At 37.8% G+C, this 14,676-nt stretch overlaps 1 long non-coding RNA gene across 2 annotated transcripts; it reads left to right on the forward strand.

The window, feature by feature from the left end:
• The first annotated feature begins 639 nt into the window (after positions 1 to 639).
• LOC110800684 (uncharacterized) lies at positions 640 to 14,080 on the forward strand. Of its 2 annotated transcripts, none has more exons than XR_002536719.2 (5): positions 640 to 952; positions 1,932 to 2,067; positions 13,503 to 13,569; positions 13,663 to 13,764; positions 13,870 to 14,080. It is a non-coding gene; the product is annotated as an uncharacterized lncRNA (long non-coding RNA). The 2 variants fall into 2 exon arrangements; XR_002536718.2 differs by having other exon boundaries at positions 641 to 923.
• The last annotated feature ends 596 nt before the right edge of the window (positions 14,081 to 14,676 follow it).

Genomic DNA, 14,676 nt, shown 5'->3' on the forward strand with positions numbered 1-14,676 from the left:
AACAGGCGACACCTATTTCTTCTAAATTTTATTTTCAATATTTTTTCAAAAATTAAATTAAATAATTTCGGTGTCGCATGTGTTCAAATATTGGACTCTAAAAGTTTTGGTGTCGCACATGATAACAGGCGACACCTATTTTGTTAAAAAAATTGAAATGAAATACTTTTAGTGTTGCTTGTGATATCAAATGGGACTCTAAAAGCGTTGGTGCCACACATTAAAACAGGCGACACCTATCCCTTAATTTTTTATTTTATTATTTTTTTAAAAATTATACAAATTAGTTTTAGTGTCACCTGTTAATTAAAGAAATAATAAGCGACACTATATTAGAATTACTACCATACAATACATCAGGAAAAAACAATTAAAAAATAAAATTGTCTGATTAAAACTTGAAAAACTAATTAAAAACTAAATTCGCGGGACGAATATTTTCTAAACATTTTCGCATAAAAAAAACTCAAATTTCCTAAAGATTTCGAAGGAATTGAACCAGGCCTTAACCTACTCTAAATCTCTAAGCCTCTCGTAATGCCGTGATTATGGAGAGTCAAGATGAATCACGTTACCGGCGAAATTTTTGAAAAGGTAAAAAAAGCCTTAATAGAATTTAACAAAGAAAAGTTAAAAAAATTCCCAAAACGTACACAAGTAAGGACCCCAATTTTTTTAAGTCATATAGACCCCTCCCTTGCTCCCCGCCGCACAGGCTGCCCATTTTCCCAGGTGCCCAGCCCTCTGCCTCGCTGAGTCGCCGTCACTGCCTCACCGACCCTGTCCACCTTCGAGACCAACTCTGAGGCTCACCTCACCGCACACTACGACGCCCACTCTACGGCTCGTCGGCTCACATACAGTCCACCGTCACCGCGCTCAGCTCTGCGACGCCTACTCTACGGCTCGCCTTTAAACCCTTGGTTCTTCTTTCTTCTTCCTCCTTTGTTATGTAATTCCACTCAATTACCTTGCTTTCAATTGACAAGATTTGTTGAATTTTTGATTTTTCTCTTTGTTTTGTCCATTTAATCGGCAATTTTAGGGTTTCCTTTTGTTATTATACGGTAAAAATGGTAGATGCAAGCTAATTCTGCTGTAAGTGCTTATAATTTGTTTAATTTGGTTGAAATCTTCAAATTAATTGTCGATTATCTCCATTGGTGATAAAAGAATGTTAGCATTTTGTTTAATTTTTGGTGGTAGTTGATATAATTGTTGTCAGATGTTGATTGCGAGGAGGGGGTTATAGAGTGAAAGAGATTTAAGCAAATTTCCTAATCTCTGGTTATTAAATCTATACATAATCTGACTCCTATGTTGGGACTTCCTTTTATTTATTTCTCTCAAAACATAGCATATTGCAGTCATCAAACACATCATATAACCTACAATTCTGATATAATATGCTAGCTTGTTATATGATTCCCAAGAGTTAATTTCTATTGGGGAGCAATCAAGCAGTTATCTTTTGAGTTGATAGGTTGATATAGTGACCTCATACAAAGAAATAATCCATGTAGTTGGCTCTTGATTTTAATTTCTTTTGCTTCCAAATGTTTGGCTCTTGATTTTTCTTATGCGTTGAACAATTGGTTATGATGATATGAATCTAGGCAACTCTTTACACCAGGATCCGCACCTGGTGTTCTTAGTCATCCAATTGTCGACCGAGTTGCTTGTATACGCTTTAGCATTTTCTTACATCTATCTTTTTCTTGGTTTGCTTTGGTGATTTGGTATTTGAGGGCTAAAACGTTCTTTTCAAAGTTAAATTTACACCTCGAACTCTCAAAGCCACAAAAATATGTACAAGTAATTAATATTTCTTCTTTAGCAGGTGCGGGGAACTCCTGCAAGGAAAATTTTGGGTAAAAGCAATCAAATTATTGCTAACTATTCTGATATTAAATTCATTACTGCTTTTACAGATTCTACTCCAATGCTTAGAAATGGGGAAACCGGAGACTGATTTGGAACTTTTGAGGGTCACAAAGGTGATGTTTGGAGTTGTTGTTTAGACACAAAAGCTCTATATACAACAACTGCTTCTGCGGATTTCACGGTGTATGTTCACTTATCTTTTTGTTCTATACGTTCTGCATACTTTTGAATTGGTCAAAATATTGTTTGTTCAGTTGGAATGAACTTTAATTGGAATATCTGCTATTATATTACTGAAATGTGGTATTTGCCTTTGATTCCTAAATATAATGTATGTATTTCTTTTTTGTTTTGGGGTTAATCTAATCATCTTCCTTTTATCCTCTTTCCTTTTTCTTTCTCCTTCCACCAAACACCCTCTCTTTCTTCCTCCTCCCGTCCTTTCCTTTCTCCAATTTCTTCTGGGAAAATCTATCCCTCTCTTTCTGTTTCTTACATAGATCCAAACTCTTAAACAACAGTATAATTTCCACAAATTTCGTCTAATAAAGATTCAATTTTTAGTTTCTTCCCCTCTCAATCAGCTTAAATTTCAATTTTGTTCTTCAACGACTCTTTTTCCTTTTATTTTGGTTCATAATTGTATCATCGTTGTGCCAATTTTTGGGCAATGTTGTTTGATTGTCGAAAATTCTGTAATTCCAATAATCATTCCCGTTGAATTTGAGTTTTAGGGTTTTGTTTTTCAATTTGTTTTTAATTGGGTTAATAGTGTTATGCATCCCCTTTTGTTCAACTCTTTATTATAGTTATAGGAAATTTCTAGTGCAGAATCCTCCTTCTGCAGCTAATGATCATCGCACCTGTTATGATATCGATTTTCTCAACCTGCAATCCATGTCAAAATGGGTATTATATGGAGTTGAAAGAAACGATTAAAATCCCGGCAGTGTCCATTAGACCTCTTCCAAACTCTCCCAGCACACAAATGAGTTTCTCTCATCCTGTAGGGGAATACAGTTAAACATAATAACATGTGCGGAACAATCCCCAAAGCCAGGAAACATGTATAAAGCACAGATTAAGCAAACTTACATTCGAAGCGTGTTTTCCACGTTAATCCGTCAACGAACACGAACAAAGAACTCCACTTGTCGTTCCTCTACTTGGTTTACCGACACGTCAGATCCGTCTTGATAATCGTAGCTTAGACAATTGATCAAGATACTTTGCTTTTGGGAAGAACTCACTTTGGAGGCACAGAGAGAATTAGGGTTCTCTGTGTCTCTAGGGTTTGAGTGCATGAATTGTGTTGTGTGTTGGAAACTAGGTTGTAAGGTTATATCATTAACCTTACTAACCGACCAAGCAAGAAGCAAGGCCGGCTAGCAAGCCGTGCGAGCCAAGCAACGGACACACGCCCGCGCCCAGCGACACACTGCAGGCCGAAGCCCACAGCGCGCGCGCCGAGCAGCTGGGCCGTGGGCGTTGCTCGCTCGTCGCTGCTGCTGCGCTATGCGTGCTGTTGCATGCTCGCGCCCAATGGGCTTGCCTTGCTTGCTCGCGAGCTTGCTGGCTCGTTGGGCCTTGCACCCTTACGTGCTTGGCTCGACGGGCCGGCAACTCCGATGCTCTTCGTATTCGCGATTTAATATATTTCCGATATATTATTTATCGTTTCGTATACGACGAATCACCGTCGTACGATACGATTTATTCGTGTCGCTCAGCTTACGAATATTCGCGATACGATATACGATTCCGACAAAGGTCGTATCGTATAATACGTTTCCAACTAATTCCCGAAAAGCTATTAAATGAATTTCCGATTCATTTAATCCGGTGATCTGTTACGTGTCATTGGTGTGACCTTGGAGGTTCAGTCAAGAGTAAGTTGTGAGTTCAATATCCATTAAAACTCACTGATCGGAAGCATTGCTCCAGCTAGCTGTTCCGATCACTTGATCTCACTGGATTAATTATTCGCAATTAATCTGAACCTTGGTATTAGACTTAATGCACCTTGGGTGAAGGACATATTTCCTTCAATCTCCCACTTGTCATTCAGACAAGTGGCATCCACATTCCTTTGTCACTTAGTGTTACTTACTGAACATAAGGTAAGATCCAAGCCATCCTTATTAGGCCCAGAAGTGTTTCTCGGATTACAGAGTTCAACTGTCAAACTTTTGCAGAAGGTTAAGCCTAACCATTCTGAGCACGGCCATGCATTTTACAGTATCTAACTCTCCGAGAGGCCTTGTTACACAACAACACCATATCTTATCAAAGATAGGAGGACAATCCATTCTTGCAATCTATGAATACTCACTTTGATTCATAGTACGCCCAATAACTGCTTTTATAGCCTCCTTTTACGGTGCGACGTTTAGCTAGTATCAAAGCGAACTAATTCTCAAACAAGCAGACATAATCGCTCATGTTGTGAGGAACGGTTTCTAATCACCATTAATGAGAACTACCTATGACATGACTTTAATCTCTTAAAGCGTTCTCATGGTCAATCCGATACAAGATCCAATAAGTATCTATGCAAAAGATTCTGACATCCAGTCACTCTAGTTCAAGAAACATAACTAAGTAATCTACTTGCAATCTAATCTTCATTAGTCATTGGTCGTCCACCTTTCATTGACCTGGATTAGGGATCCTTTGTGACTTCAATATTCAAGTTCACTTATGGGTGTTTTTTGCCAAAGAATCCATCTTGACATCCCATTTGAATGATTTGAATCACATGGACTTATCATTTAATTCTAAACCACAATTAAATGAATATGAAATAAATAAATTTCATAAATATGAAATGGTTAAACCAATTGTTTTAAACATAGATCTAACAGATGTTCTAAAACAATACTTAGAAAATCAAAGCCATTCTCCAACATGCTTGATTCCCATAGTTACTACATGTGCGTTGTGTTTCACTTGTGGCAACGGTTTAGTCAATGGATCCGCGACGTTGTCGTCAGTTCCAACCTTGCAAATCTCGATTTCCTTTCTTTCAACGATCTCTCGAAGTATATGAAATCGCCGCAGTACGTGCTTGGACTTCTGGTGGCTCCTAGGCTCCTTTGCCTGGGCAATGGCTCCACTATTGTCGCAATACAAAGCCACTGGTCCTTTAATGGAGGGGACAACACCAAGTTCTTCGATGAACTTCCGAATCCAAACAGCTTCCTTTGCTGCTTCTGAGGCAGCAATGTACTCGGCTTCTGTTGTAGAATCCGCAATAGTGCTTTGCTTAGCACTTTTCCAGCTTACTGCTTCGCCGTTGAGGCAGAACACAAACCCAGACTGTGATCTGAAATCATCTATGTCGGTTTGAAAGCTTGCGTCCGTATAGCCCTTAACAATCAACTCATCTGTACCACCATAAACCAGAAACTTATCCTTAGTCCTTTTCAGGTACTTTAGGATGTTCTTGGCAGCAGTCCAATGCGCCTCACCTGGTTCTGACGGGTACCTGCTCGTTGCACTGAGTGCGAACGAAACATCCGGCCTTGTACAAATCATAACATACATGATGGATCCAATAGCCGAAGCGTATGGAATTCCACTCATCTTTCTACGCTCATCAGATGTTTTGGGACACTGATTCTTGCTTAGATATACGCCATGTGACATGGGTAGATGGCCTCTCTTGGCTTCCATCGTATTGAACCTAGCTAGCACTTTGTCAATGTAAGTGCTTTGGCTTAGTCCAATCATCCTCTTAGATCTATCCCTATAGATCTTGATGCCCAATATGTACTGTGCCTCTCCTAAGTCCTTCATTGAGAAACACTTCCCGAGCCAAGTCTTTACAGACTCCAACATAGGAATGTCGTTTCCAATAAGCAGTAGGTCGTCAACATACAAGACTAGGAATGCAATTTTTCTCCCACTGACCTTCTTGTATACACAAGATTCGTCCTGATTCTTGATGAAGCCAAACTTATTGACTGCTTCATTAAATCGTTTATTCCAACTCTTTGATGCCTGCTTTAGTCCGTATATGGACTTCTTAAGCTTGCATACCTTTCCTTGGTTCTTTTGATCGACAAAACCCTCCGGCTGTGTCATGAACACAGTCTCTTCAAGAACACCGTTCAAGAAGGTAGTTTTGACATCCATTTGCCATATTTCATAGTCATGAAAAGCGACAATCGCAAGGATTATCCGAATAGACTTAAGCATCGCGACTGGAGAAAATGTTTCATCGTAGTCAACGCCGTGAAGTTGCCTGTAACCTTTTGCTACCAATCTAGCCTTGTATATGTACAATTCCATCTTTGTCTTTCTTCAACTTGAAGACCCATTTGCATCCGATATGTGTGAACCCATCCGGCAAATCAACCAAATCCCAGACTTGATTTTCAGACATGGAGTCTATTTCAGATTGCATGTCCTCTAACCATTTAATGGAGCTTGGGCTCGTCATAGCTTGCTTGTAAGTCAAAGGTTCATCACTATCCAATATGAGAACGTCTAAGTTTTCAGTCAAGAGGACGCCTGTCCATCTCTCCGGCTGAAAAATAGTTCTATTTGACCTACGAGGGGCAACAACGTTTTGAGGAACTACTCCCACTGGCTCTTCTAAAGACCTTGGAGGTTCATCAACTTGAACTGCTTCTAAAGAGTTCTGAGTTCGTTGTTCGTCTCGAATCTCTTCGAGGTCTATTATTCTCCCACTTGTCAATTTGGAAATATGATTTCTTTCCAAAAAGACCCCGTCACGAGCAACGAAAACCTTGTTGTCTGACTTGTTGTAGAAGTAATACCCCATAGTTTCTTTTGGATACCCAACGAAGAAACATTTGTCAGATTTAGGTTGTAGCTTGTCCGAAATTAATCGCTTGACATATGCTTCGCAACCTCAAATCTTCAAAAAAGACAACTTTGGAAGTTTCCCAGTCCATAATTCGTATGGAGTCTTTTCAACAGCTTTTGACGGAGCACGATTCAGTGTGAGTGCTGCAGTTTGCAACGTATGTCCCTAGAACTGTAAAGGAATTTCGGCCTGACCCATCATTGACCTGACCATATCGAGTAAGGTCCTATTTCTCCGTTCCGACACTCCATTCCATTGAGGTGTCCACGGAGCAGTCAATTCAGAAAGAATACCGCATTCTTTTAGATGATCATCAAACTCGTGGCTAAGATATTCACCTCCTCGATCTGATCTTAGAGCTTTGATTTTCTTGCCATGTTGATTCTCTACTTCATTTTGAAATTCTCGGAATTTCTCAAACGATTTAGACTTGTGCTTCATTAAGTAAATATAGCCATATCTACTGAAGTCGTCCGTTAACGTTATGAAATAGCTGAACTCACCTCTAGCTTTCGTACTCATAGGCCCACATACGTCCGTATGTATTAGCTCTAGAAGTTCGCTTGCTCTTTCTCCCACCTTTGAGAAAGGTTGCTTTGTCATTTTGCCAAGTATAAACAAGATTCGCATTGATCAATCTTCTCTAAGTCGAATGATTCTAGAATTCCTTAGCGTTGAAGTAATTCCATGCGCTTTATGTTTATATGGCCTAATCGACAATGCCACAGAAATGTGAGATCCGAATCACCAGTTTTAGCCTTTTTGGTATTTATGTTATAAATGTGTTTGCTTGTATCTAGCACATAAAGACCATTTTCTTGTTGTGCTGAACCATAAAACATTCCATTCAAAGAAAAAGAACAACTATTGTCTTTAAATTGAAAACTAAAACCTTTAGAATCCAAACTTGAAACGGAAATGATGTTTCTGGTGATACTAGGAACATAGTAACAGTTTTCTAGTTCCAAAACAAACCCACTAGGCAAAGAAATAAAATAAGATCCTACGGCTAATGCAGCAATCCGTGCTCTATTTCCCAAGCGTAGATCCATCTCGCCTTTATCAAGCTTTCTACTTCTCCTTAGTCCCTTCGAATTGGAACATAAGTGTGAGCCACAACCAGTATCTAATACCCAAGAAGTAGAATTAGCAAGATTACAATGTATAACATATATACCTGAAGTAGAAGCAACGTTCCCGTTCTTCTCATCTTCCTTCTTCTTCAAGCAATCCCTCTTACAATGCCCCTTCTTCTTGCAGTAGAAGCATTCAGAATCGGCAAGAGAACGAGTCACCCTTTTCTGTTTACCAGAACTGGTGCCGTTGGACTTGGATGAGGGCGTAGCCTTGCCCTTTCCCTTCTTGCCCTTATTCTTGCGTGATTTCTTGAAGTTTTTGCCCTTACGCACCATAAGCATATCGTGCTTGTTCTCTTGCTTGAGCGTCTTTTCAGTGGTTTTCAGCATACCATGAAGCTCAATAAGAGATTTCTCCATGTTGTTCATGTTGTAATTCAACTTGAACTGATCATAACCATTATGAAGCGAATGGAGAATGATGTCAATAGCCATTTCATTTGAGACGTCAGAATCTATAGCTCTCATGTTCTCAAAGAGTCCAATAATTTTAAGAACATGTGGGCTCACTGGTTCTCCTTTCTTGAGCTTAGTCTCAAGGATCAACCTCTGAGTCTCGAATATTTCGATTCTGGCTTGGTCCTGAAACATGTTCTTCAACTCCGAGTTGATTTGGTAAGCATCTGAGTTAATGAATGTTTTTTCTGAAGTTCAGGACTCATGGATGCAAGCATCACACGTTTGACATCCCTGTTGGCCTGAATCCAACAATTAAGGGCAGCTTGAGTTACCTCCGGCCCAACCTCTTCCGGTAACTCTTCCTCAAGGACATATTCCTTTTCCTCATGAATAAGAACTATTTGTAAGTTTCTTTGCCAGTCGAGGAAATTGTTGCCATTCCACTTCTCTTTGTCGAGAATTGAACGCAGATTGAAAGTGTTATTGTTTGCGGCCATTTGATTACTACAATCGGAAAGAATTTGCAATAAATAACCATTCATAAAATTCAATAACTTTGAAATAAAAGCAAACATGCAATCATTAAAGATATAAAAACATTTCATTCATGCAAAAAGCAAAAACATGGTCCAAAATGAATGAAACGATTCCAAGACCCCAAAAATCCTAAATCCTTAAGCAGCTTTAGCATGTCTTAAGTAGTTTAAGATTTTAGGTAAGCAAAACCTATTGCTAGTAATCTCCAAATTACTCTTGGTTAATAAATAAATTCCATAATTTATCCCATTGCCACAACTTAATGCCATTGTTGTTTGAGTTGTAACCACAATCAACGTGCTCCTTTAAGACGCCTTACCACCTAAGTCAACTAAAATAGCACTTCGCTTTAGCGTAAACCTACTATCTTAGATCCCTAGCTTTTTGTAAGTGTTGATTTGGAAGGCAATTTTTAAAACTCAATATTACTTGGACCTAGTTGTTTCTATGTTGGTTCGATTATTTAGTGAACTTAAAACTAATCGATTCATAGGAAACAACCTGTTCATGCAAAGCATACATACATTCATACATTCACGCATAATATATATATTAAATTGCATAAATAATTGGTGATCTAGTATGGCCCAAAACTTCTTGTCTTGAAGCATCCAATCTTCATCACCTCCTTGTTAGCTTGACATCGTCTTGAATCTTCGTTCAAATGCTAACTTAAAGTTCTAAACTTAGAAATACTTGAAAATAATAAATTACATCAAAATTTCCATGGTACGCAGACCATATTAAAAACTTTACATTCAAAGATAGAACGGTACGCAAACCGTATTTAACTATCCTAAATTGGCCATACTAGTCACTTGGAGTACCTGCATTGCATAAAATATATATTATACGCATTCATACATTCGTGTGCTAAAACGAATGGCCCATGTTAATATGCAAGTATTTACGTGAATTAATTAAAATTCACATTCACATAAACGCGTCCTAAAAGATTAATCAATTTCCAAATTATTAATCCTTAGACTTTATTCTAATTAAAATTGAATTTAATTAAAATAATGCGACCTACGAAATAATTAAAATAATTATTTCATTTTAATTTCATTTAGTGGCTCCCACTCAAACCAATAATTATTCCGGATAATTAATTATGAAATATTAAATTAAAACTTGCGGCCCGGTCCAAGCAAATAAAATATTAAATTAAATATCCCGTTAGCCCAAATTAATGCAAATATACGAAGCCCAACGAATTAAACGATTTTAAAAAAAAGTTCAATTGCCTAATCGGGCTAGGCTTGCGCCCAGCCCTGCCTTGCGTGAAGCCCAAGAGCACACGAGCATTGCCCGCGCACCCCATCCCCACCGTGCGTGAGGCCCAAGAGCACACGAGCAATGCCCGCGCGCCCCAGCTCCATCGCACCGCATGCGCACCGCGTACCCGCAACCATACTGCCCCTGCGTTGCGTGAGTTGTGCATCGAGTGTGCTGGACGTCGCAAGGCTTGCCCTTGCTTCGTCGCAGCCCCGCAAGCGCCCTCGCCTGCCCCTTCCTTGCCTAGCGAGCACGAGGCACGCAGCATCGCTGCTGCTGCATGTGTCGCACGGCTTGGCGAGCACAATGGCCTCGTATGGCTCGACGAGCCATACTTCCATCATGCCCATGTTCGTGTTTTTGGTTCGTAAAACCGACCAACTTAATTAAAATTAAATTTAATTCACGAACTTGCATTAATTTTACTTTTCAAAAAAAAAGATTACGATTTAATTTTCGAAAAACAACGATTTTTAACGATTTAATAAACTTTAACGACAATCCAATTTCGTAAAATTAATAAATCAAGGGTTAACAATATTCAAAGTTTCAAGAACGATCGAATCAACTTAGAGTTTGAACTTTTAATTAATAAAATCCGAAACTTTATGTCGTTCATAAACAATTAAATTTCAGATTATTGATAATTTGGTTTAAGTGCGATTAAAATTAACGAAACCATTCAAAATTTTAATCCAATAATTTTTAAAATTAGCCACTGACCCATGAAATTATACCCCCTTCCCCAATTAACCGAATTATTAAACCAAAATTAATTAAAATTCAATTAGGGTTGTAAATTTTACGAATTGGGGAAAGGCAAAATTAGGGTTTATACTTATCGGAAAAGTCTGATATTTTACCATAGATCAAGCATCTACCCAGAAACATTGTGTCAAAATTTCAAGCAATTCCGAGTAGTTTAGCTCGACCTTTTAATTGAATTACTGTCCGACACTTTTAATTTTTAATGAAAAATTAACAAAAACGCCCAAAAAACGATACTTCGAGGCCTGTTTTCGCAATTCTATTCTCATGAGTTGATCTTAGAAAATTGTTTTCCATCAGATTAGGGTTTTAAAAATCGAAAAAGCGAATATTTTTGATTTCGGAACTGCCAATTTCGCAATTAATCCCATAATTCGAAAAAATTCCGAAAAATCAACAAAAATTCAAAAAATTTCGACAATGCAAAAACAATAATAATCATGCTAATTCATGATTTGAATACATAAGGCTCTGATACCACTGTAGGGGAATACAGTTAAACATAATAACATGTGCGGAACAATCCCCAAAGCCAGGAAACATGTATAAAGCACAGATTAAGCAAACTTACATTCGAAGCGTGTTTTCCACGTTAATCCGTCAACGAACACGAACAAAGAACTCCACTTGTCGTTCCTCTACTTGGTTCACCGACACGTCAGATCCGTCTTGATAATCGTAGCTTAGACAATTGATCAAGATACTTTGCTTTTGGGAAGAACTCACTTTGGAGGCACAGAGAGAATTAGCTGTCTCTAGGGTTTGAGTGCATGAATTGTGTTGTGTGTTGGAAACTAGGTTGTAAGGTTATATCATTAACCTTACTAACCGACCAAGCAAGAAGCAAGGCCGGCTAGCAAGCCGTGCGAGCCAAGCAACGGAGCCACGCCCGCGCCCAGCGACACACTGCAGGCCGAAGCCCACAGCGCGCGCGCCGAGCAGCTGGGCCGTGGGCGTTGCTCGCTCGTCGCTGCTGCTGCGCTATGCGTGCTGTTGCGTGCTCGCGCCCAATGGGCTTGCCTTGCTTGCTCGCGAGCTTGCTGGCTCGTTGGGCCTTGCACGCTTACGTGCTTGGCTCGACGGGCCGGCAACTCCGATGCTCTTCGTATTCGCGATTTAATATATTTTCGATATATTATTTATCGTTTCGTATACGACGAATCACCGTCGTACGATACGATTTATTCCTGTCGCCCAGCTTACGAATATTCGCGATACGATATACGATTGCGACAAAGGTCGTATCGTATAATACGTTTCCAACTAATTCTCGAAAAGCTATTAAATGAATTTCCGATTCATTTAATCCGGTGATCTGTTACGTGTCATTGGTGTGACCTTGTAGGTTCAGTCAAGAGTAAGTTGTGAGTTCAATATCCATTAGAACTCACTGATCGGAAGCATTCCGATCACTTGATCTCACTGAATTAATTGTTCGCAATTAATCTGAACCTTGGTATTAGACTTAATGCACCTCGGGTGAAGGACATATTTCTTTCACATCCATCAAAAGGGGAACACATGTATTTTTCCTTCAATTTAATAATGTTAGTTGACCAAAATTAGCTAACTGCTGCTACATTAACTGGTTTCTTGCTGCTACATTAATTAACTACTAGCTAATTGTTGGTGTTGCTAATTGCTAACTGTTGGTGCTGCTAACTGCTAACTGGTGTTGCTGCTAACTGCTGCTGCATTAATTTTTGTTGCTGCTAACTTCTGCTGCTGTTAAATTTTGCCGTTGCTTGTTGGAGTAAAAGTGTAAATTCTTCGATATCGTTGATAGGAAGAGGGTGTAAATTATGATAAAACAGAATAGGAAACTATGATTTTGAAACATTTCAAAGAACTGAACCCAACATGTGGATCATATCTTAAAAGAAGTAATATGGGAGAATTCACTTTACTCACTAGGTAAGGATAGTGGCCTATTTTTTTAGGACATACCAAAATGAAAATGTGGCGTATATAAGTGGGGTGTAGGTGTCAGCATTTTTCTAATATTTGAACTATTTTTCTTATCTTAAAGGTAGTTTGATGTATTTCTATTTTTACTTGTGTTATTCATGGGGGGTATCCAATTAAGCCCATAGGAAATGCAAAGAATTAATGTACAATTGTTGTACAAGAGTTAGCATGAAAATGGTAAAACAGGATTTATAACCACAAAACTAGATAAATCTGGGCACATAATTTTTTAGTGACAACAATACCAGGAATACCAAATTTCTAGAAAATCGCAGCAATACATTGACAGTTGTATCAGTTATGAGTTTTAAGGTAATAGCTTGGAACTAATGGTGTTGTTAATTGAAAACCTATGATTTAGCTGCTGATGTTTAGAATACATCTAAAGGAACTGTAAGAAATCATACCTTATTTGCAGTGATCCATTTCCCATTGATCCATTCCCGATGAGTCCTCAAATTTATACAATCGAATTCCACTTCCTCTCTGGTTGTCTCAAAGTATACTATGTAATTGCATTGAGAACCCAGTAACAGATAATTGCATTGACAGGAAACACAACAACAGTGCAGGGTTTGCAATTGAAATATTGATATTTTATTCAACATACTAAAGTACACAAAACTTGATTCTCAAATTGTTCTTATATGTTAAATTACCTTCACCAATTGTGACAAATTAATTGTTCTCATGTTTAGGACTTATCGGACTTGGCAAGCCAACAACAAAGAATCTCGAAAGCCTCTAACATGGAAAGAAATTACAGTAAGATTTAATTAGTTTGACTATTATTTTTATCGTAATTTTATTCATATATATGATAGTCTTTATATAATGTGTATTATAATTGTGTCTTAGTGTTCCCACGAACCGGAAATGCTTGAATGTGGCTATTCTGTCTTGAAGTACATGTATCAAATAGTTTTACTTTGATCACAAAGTATTGGTAATATGGAAGAGGTACGTGTATGTGTATCTTTGTTATTATAGCTTTATCTCATTTTTTATTACGTGCTAGCTTTTATCCAAATTTTATTAATTATACATTATTTTGTTGAAGTACAGATATTTTCTCCAAACCCGTACACTCAAGAGGAGATCTATGATTTTCGAGAAAAATGGAGCAGATATTTTATTAGTAGTTGTTTGTAGTCACTTTCTAGTTTTCAGAGATAGAAATTAAACTATAACAAATTGTATGTTAATTTTTTGGAACACATTATTTATACTTGTTGAACCAACTTTCTTGTTTGAATTAATAAATTTTTTTTTCGTAGTTCTGCAAGTCTCAGCTCTATTTATTATTTTTGTGATTTTTTTATTACGTAGATAGAAATAATTTAAATTAGCGAGAACAAATAAAAAAAACTAAAAACATAAAACACACTTTAGGTGTCGCCTCCTATAATTACATGCGACTCCTAATGGTTAATTAATATATTTTTAAAAAAATAATACTTTTCGTGTCGCCATTTGGTATAATAGGCGACTCAAAATGGGTAAAAAGATTTAAAAATTACTTTGAAAACTTTTTGTGTCGCCTGTAACCTTAAGAGGCGACTCTAAAGGTAATTTTTTTAAACACCTTTCGTGTCGCCTCTTAGTATATTAGGCGACACGATTACTAAATAAATTAATAAAAATATCCGGAATTTCTTTTTGGTGTCGCCTATAAACTTTAGAGCTGACTCGTATAATTAAAAAACTTATAATAATTATTTCGGAAAATATTTTTCGTGTAGGCCATAGAGATTAGAGGCGACATTAAAGGTTGATTAATTATTTTAAAATAATTAAAAATTACCTTTCGTGTCGCCTCTTAGTATAATAGGCGACTCATAATGATTAATTAATTAATTAATTAATTTTATT

This window comes from Spinacia oleracea, chromosome 6 (genome assembly GCF_020520425.1).
Source record: "Spinacia oleracea cultivar Varoflay chromosome 6, BTI_SOV_V1, whole genome shotgun sequence".
In the NCBI taxonomy this organism is placed as follows: Eukaryota; Viridiplantae; Streptophyta; class Magnoliopsida; order Caryophyllales; family Amaranthaceae; genus Spinacia; species Spinacia oleracea.